Consider the following 7,681-nt stretch of genomic DNA (forward strand, 5'->3'; position numbering starts at 1 on the left):
GAGAACTTTTCTCAAAATCCTAAGAGCTTGAAATATAGATCAGGGCATGCCTGGAACACAGTAGGTTATGGCTTTGATTTTCACAACTGAATTTTTTCAGTCAAATTTCAGGTACTTCTCTATTGGATGATTTTCAAATAACCAAATTGTGATTAATTTTTAGAATTTGTTTTGTGTTCAAATGTAAATCTCCTAATCTCTAACCTTTATCTCTGACTTTCTAAACCAGAAAAAAACAATGGAACATTCAATATTTCTGGCCTTATATGTTGTTTATTTTCATTTAAAATAGCTTTCTTTTATAGCATTATAGTGTTCCTGGGATCTACAGATTACCTCCTTGGAATATTATGGGATACAGACTAAGAACCTTTGGGTCAAACCTTCACTGGTTCTATCACACAATTTATCATTCCTCTTTCAGGTGACATAAGGAGCTGTTGCTGAGCTGTGGCTAAGACTGAGTGTGGATTACATTAGTGTCGACTTCCTTCTCCATTGTGAAGCCATACATGTTCCTTAAACACATTCTTGAAAGATAGTTTCCATAAATCATGGAGTTTTCATTAGATAGCTACATTCTTTCATTTTTGGAGGATGTTTTTGAAGACTATTCTGGCATTTATGTCAATTGCTATCCCTCTTTCGTGGGAAATTTCTGTTTCTTTTCTGGATGCTTCTAGGAACTGTTTTTCTGCTGTTTGCCGGGTTCAGTTTGATCACATGGGTCCAGATTTCTTTTTATTTATCTTGCCTTATATTGTTTGTTTTGGTTGAATATTATATTGTTCTCATTCTACAATTCCTTCCTTGTTATGCCTGCATACTTTTCTCTTCTTATTTTGACTTTTCCTTTTTTTAGTCTTCTCTACACCCATGGCCCTTCCACCTGCATGGAGCCTGGGTATTGCTCATCACTGTTTCTTGTGAATGAGCTGTTATATAGAGTTATTAGTTTTCAATGTCTAAGAGTATAGATTCTAGTTCTTGGTATTTATGAAATTTGCAGAGATCATAGCTTCTTCAATAACATGATATACTTACCTGATGCTTCCAGCCAACCATTGAACTGAGAACACGGTACCCTTTGGGGAAGATAGAGAAAGTATTAAAGGAACTGAAGTGCCTTGCAACCCAATAAGGACAACAGTGGTCACAAACCAGATCTCCGCGGGACTAAAACACTTCCTTAAGACTGCACATGGACAGACTGGTGGCTCTAGCTGCATGTGTAGCAAAGCATGACAATGTTCTATACCAATGGGAGAAAACACAGTCAAACAGATGAAGGAATTTAAAAAATCTAGGATCAATAAGTGGAAATAGGAGCAATAAAGAAAGCACAAAGAGAGACAACCCTGGAGGTGGAAAACCTAGGGAAGAAATCAGAAGTCATAGACAGAAGCATCAGAAAGAGAATACAAGAGAAAAAAGATAAACATCTAAGGGGCAGAAATTACTGTAGAAAACATTTGCACAACCATCAAAGAAAATGTAGAGCTCAAAAAGCTCCTAATGGAAAACAACCAGGAAATCCGGGACACAATGGGAAGATCAAACCAAAGGATAATGGGTATAAAATGAGCAAAGAATCCCATATAAAAGGGCCAGTAAATATCATCAAAAATTATAGGAGAAAACTTCTCTAACCTAAAGGGAGCAATGCCTATAATAATAAAAGAATCATACATTTCTCCAACTAGATTGGACCAAAAAGAAATTTCTCCCTTCACATAATAGTCAAAACACCAAATGCACAAAACAAAGAAAGAATATTAAAGGGAGTATCCGAAAATGTCAGGTAAGATATATAGGCATACCTATAAGTATTACACCAGACTTCTCACCAGAGTCTATGAAAGTCAGATCCAGAGTGGATTTTATAAAACTGTAAGAGAAAATAAATGCCAGCCCAGGCTACTATACCCTGCAAAACTTTCTATTCATGCAGCTGGAGAAACCAAGATATTTTATAATAAACTAAATTTACACAGTATATTTTCAAAAATCCTGCACTATGAAAGATAATAGATGGGAAACTCCAACACAAGGAGGGAAATTACACCCTACAAAAAGGAAGTAATTACTCCTCTTTCAACAAACCTAAAAGAAGAGAGTCATACACTCATAATTCCACCTGTACCAAAAAATAATAACAGAAAACCACAATAACTATTCCTTAATATCCCTTAGCATCCCTGCTCAAGTCTCCAATAAAAAAGACATAGAGTAACAGACCGCATACATAAAAAAGAACTAGAATTTTGTTACATAAAGTAAACACAGCTCAGTGACAAAGACAGATACTATCTCAGAATAAAAGGCTGGAAAACAATTTTCCAAGAAAATGGTCTGTAAAAACATCCTGGAGCATACATTCCATTAGCAAATTCAACTTAAGTTATCAAAAACAAGATAAGGACGGACACTTCATTTCCATCAAAGAAAAAATTCCACCAGGGTCAATTCTGTATCATGAATATCTATACGTTACATCCAAGGGCACCCAAATTTATAAAGCAAACTGCTAAAGCTCAGGCTAACGAAATAGTAGTGGGAGACTTCAACAACCCACATTCAGCAATGGTCAGATCATGGAATGGGAAACCGGAGACACAGAGAAATTAACAGATTTTGAACCAAATGTATTTAAGAAATATCTATTGAACATTTCATTCTTGAACAAAGAATATACATTATTCTGAGGAACTCATGGCACATTCTCCAAAACTGATCATACAGTTGGTCATAAAAGAGGCATCAACAGATACAAAAGAGTGAAATAATCCCATGACCTAAGGCTGGACTTCAATAACAACAAAGTGTTAGAATGCACATGGATGTTGAACAATATTTTACTCAGTGGTAACTTGGTAGAAGAAGTATTAAAGAAAAAAAATAGAAATGTTTTAGAATTTAAGGAAAAGTAAGGCACAACAAACTCAAACTTATGGGACGCAATGATAGTATAGCTAAGAGGAAAACTCAAAGCTCTGAGAGTATCCAAAGTGAAACTGGAGAGAACATACATTAGCAGCTTGACAACAAATATAAAAGCTCAAAAACAAAAAGAAAGAGATACACCAAAGAGGAGCAGAAGGCAGGAAATAATCAAACTCAAGAATAGAATCAACTAAGGAGAAACAAAAAGGACTCTACAAAGAATCAATAAAACCAGGAGATGGATCTAAGTGTAAATCAACATGACAGATAAACCTGAGCTAGAATGACAAAAGTGCACAGAGAAAGTATCCAAATAAGAAAATCAAAAATGAGAGGGAAACAAAACAACAGAATCTGCAGAAATTCAAAACATCATTATACCGTATTACTGAAATTTATATTCAAGAAACGTAGAAAATCTGGATCAAATGATCAATTTTCTATACAGGGAGCAGCTACCAAAATTAAGTCAGGGTCAGATAAAATATCTAAACTGTACCATGAATCATAAAAAATTAGAAACAATTATTAAAGGGCTCCCAATTGGGAAAAGATCCCAGGACCAGATGATTTTAGTGGAAAATTCTATCAGCAATTCCTACAACCAAACACCAGTATTGTCCAAATATTCCACAAAATACAAACAGAGGAACACTACCCAATTCCATCGATGAAGCCATAGTTATGTTTAAACCTAAAGCACACAAAGACCCAATAAAGAAAGCAAACTTCATACCAATTTCCCTTATGAATATTGACAAAAAATAGTCAATCAAATAATTGGAAACCAAATCCATGAAAACATCAAAATGATCATCCATCACTATCAAGGAGCCTTCATAAGAGGAATGCAAGGATAGTTCAATACGGAATTCCATCAACATAATCCACTAGATAATCAAACTGAAAGAAAAATTACATTTTCATCTCACTAGATGCTGCGAAAGAATTTGAGAAAATAAACACCCCTTCATAGCCAAAGTCATACAATGGTAGGAATTCAAGGCCCATCCTCAACAAGAGTAAGGTAATGTAAAGCAAACCAGTAGCCAAAAATCAAACTAAATGAAGAGAAACTTGAAGCACTCCCTCTAAAATCAGGGAATAGACAAGGCTATTCATTCTCTCCCTACTTATTCAATATAGTACTCAATGTGCTAGCCTGACCAATTAGACAACAAAAGGAGAACAAAGGGAAACAAATATTAAAGGAAGAAGTCAATATCACTATTTGCAGGTGATATGATAGTATACTTAAGTGACTCCATAATTTCCACCAGAGAAATACTGAATATGATAAACAACTTCAGCAAAGTCCTGGATACAGTACTAACTGAAACATATCAGTAACCTTCCATGAATAAACAGACCAAGAAAGAAATTATGGAAATGACACTCTTCACAATAATCAAAATAACAAAAAATACCTCTGTATAACTCAAACCAGGCAAGGGAAAGTGCCGTATGAAAAGAATTTAATTTCTCTAAAAGAAGAAAATCTCAGAAGATGGAAAGACCTTTCATGTTAATGGGTTGGCAGTATTGATATAGCAAAAATGGCCCTTTGCCAAAAGCAATCTACAGATTCAATTCAATCCCCAAGAAAATTTCAACAAAATTATTCATACAGTTAGAAAGAGAAATATGCAAGTTCATTTAGAACAAGAAAAAAACAAGGAAGTGGAAACTATTCTCAAAATAAAAGAAATTCTGTGGAAATCAACATCCTTAACCTCAAGTTGAATACCCAGCAACAGTGATAAAAATTATATGGTATTAGTACAGAGACAGGCAAGTAGAACACCTGTGTTGGTTCATCAAGGTGTCAGCATGTAAATTAATGTAAATCCATCCATTCTTATCATGCTGTACAAAGTTGAAGTCCAAGTGGATTAAGGGCCCCTAGATAAAAGAGATATACAGAATCCAACAGAAGAAAAGTGGGGAAAAGCTTGAAAACATGATAACAATGGAAAATTTCTTGAACAGAACACCAAACCAGTGGCTTATGCTTTATGATGAAGAGTTGACAGATTTGACCTTGTAAAAATGCAAAGTGTCTGTAAGGCAAAGAACACTGTCATTACGACAAAACGGCAACTAATATCTTGAAAAAAGGTCTTTGCCATCCTATATCTGAAAGAGAACTAATATTCAATATGTACAAAGAACTCAAGAAGTTATACTCCAGAAAGTCAAATAACCCCATTATAAATGGTGTACAGATCTAAACAAATAATTTTCAGCAGAAGAATTTTGAATGGCTGAGAAATACATAAAGAAATGTTCAACGTCATTATTCATCAAGGTAATGGAAATCAAAAGATACACCAGGCAAATGGCTAAGATTAAAAATTCAGTTAACAGCAGATGCTGGTCACAATGTGGAGAAAGAGGGAGACTCCTCCATTATTGGTGGGATGGAAATGAGGTACAATATTCCGGAAATTACTCTAGGCTTTCCTCAGAAAATTGGACATAGTATATGCTGAGGACTTAGCTATCCCATTCCTGGGTATATTCCCAAATGATGCGCCAACATATAACTAGGACACATGTTGTACTATGTTTATAGCAGCTGTAGTCATGATACCGAGAATCTAGGAAGAACCCAGATGATTTGATCACATGAATGGATACAGAAAATGTGGTTCATCTACATAATTGAGTGCAACTCAGTAATCAAATACAATGACATCATGAAATTCATAAGCAAATGAATGAAACTATAAAATACCATCCTGAATGAGGCTATCAAATCACACACACACACAAAGAAACAAAAATAGAACACACACACACACACACACACACACCGCACAAACACACACACACACACACACACACACACACACACACACACACACACACCATTACAGGGATTTTAGATCTAGCAAAGGCCCCTGCAGTTTCATTGGTCCATCTGATACACGTGTTCATGGAACATGTCTCTCTTTGTTTCCTGTTCTAGGAAGTACGTGGACAATATCTGCAGACTCGCTTCATTTTCCTTTATTCTCCTCTTCAGCCTTAGAAATCTCCACTCACAGAGAGGGGAAGATGGGAACTTGGTTAGATAAAACTCTTTTTTTCTGTGGGTAGCTTACATCTCAAGTAACAAAGGGAAAATAAATATAACATGAAATAAAAATACACATCCAAACCGTGATGGGAAGTTCATATCCATTCCCTTAATGAATGTCAACTTTGGAAATTGGAATCCACACTGTGATGAGATTTGAAAAATCCTAATTTTCAGGCAGGCTTTGGTATTTCTCTTTCCCTGAAAAGGAACACCACTAGAAAAAGACAGACGGTAGGTTGCTTTTGTCCACAAATCGAATTAGAAGCATTTGATAATGAGCATAGAGGGGACTCACCCCATGTTTATCAAAGAATAAAGTAATATGGAGGCAGGGGAGACATCTAGAGAACAGTTGGTGCCTTATTAGTATTAAAAAAAATTATTCCTGAAGTCAAGAAATAATATTTGACAAGAGAAAATACTAGGTTTTCATAGGCAGAACTGTCTTTAAAAGAGCCTTCTTTTTAGTCATGGAAAGAGGGGGGTGGAGCAGCTCAGTCTGTAGATAACTAAAGTCATTCCCATCAAAAAATTAAGAATAATGTGGGTTTTTAAAGGACTTGAATGAAATTAGAAATTTTAGCTTTCAAAGGGGAAACATTTTGTTCCAGATACAGAGAGAAAGGAGTTTCAGAACTCATACTTGATTCTTTCAATAAGTCTACTGGTAACTCATGTGTTTGTTGATATTAGATTAAAATGCAAGTTGGATTTATCGACTAAAGAGTTCAACGTGTGTGAATAGCTACCAGTGGAAAGACTTGTCCTCGGATTTCTCAAAAGGCATGAAAAAGTCACCGTGGAGTTACTGAATTGTGTTTCAAAGACTTTAGCTCCTTGTCTGCAGGGATGCAGGGCCTCAAAGGAAGGGCCTGAGACATCCTAAGAGGTAGCGTCCAACACCTGAGGCCCGGCGCACAGAGGGAAGTAGCCTTTCTCAGAAAAAGGAGATAGGAGAGTAAAAAATGAAGTCGACATATCGATCAAATCGCTGTAATAGAACGACGGCAGCCAGTTCACAGAGCGAGGCAGCTGTCAGCGACTCGGTCAAGAACTAAGAGGATTTGAAAAGATAATAACACAGAGAGTTCACAGAAGCCACAATAGACTCATGGAGTCTGCGAATTTAATTCCATGTACTTTGGGGCAGAGAAAACAGTCCAAACCTGAGATCCCTCTTGCTCAGCCCAACGGAACGCTGTGCCGTGCCCCGGATGTGCCATGTCAAGGACTCAACCTAGATGGTGGAAGCCTGTGAGAAACCGGAACTAGGTCATTTAAGTGCTGACACCGGAAATGGCTCAAGTCTGCACCTTCATTGGAAGGAGAAAAAATAAGTCACACAGCACCGGAAGTAATCCTTGTCAGGGCCTGTGTGAGGTCGGAAGTGTACGTCGCCATGATCAATCAGTAAGCACTGCCTACATGTGTCGGGTGAGCCCACACAAATGAGGAAATGATTTTTAAATTTAAACACAATTTCTAATAACTAGTAACTTTTAAGTGTTCAGTTTTAGCACAAGCTTCCAGATTATGTGGTTTCTCAGGCGGAAGAACGCCGCACAAGAAGTGAGTTTAAGACTTCGGAGGTTCCCACTATATGACAGCAAACTAAGAAAAGCATGGAGGTGGGGTGTGGTAAAACGAACTAGA

The sequence above is a fragment of the Rattus norvegicus genome, chromosome Y (genome assembly GCF_036323735.1).
Source record: "Rattus norvegicus strain BN/NHsdMcwi chromosome Y, GRCr8, whole genome shotgun sequence".
Taxonomy (NCBI): Eukaryota; Metazoa; Chordata; class Mammalia; order Rodentia; family Muridae; genus Rattus; species Rattus norvegicus.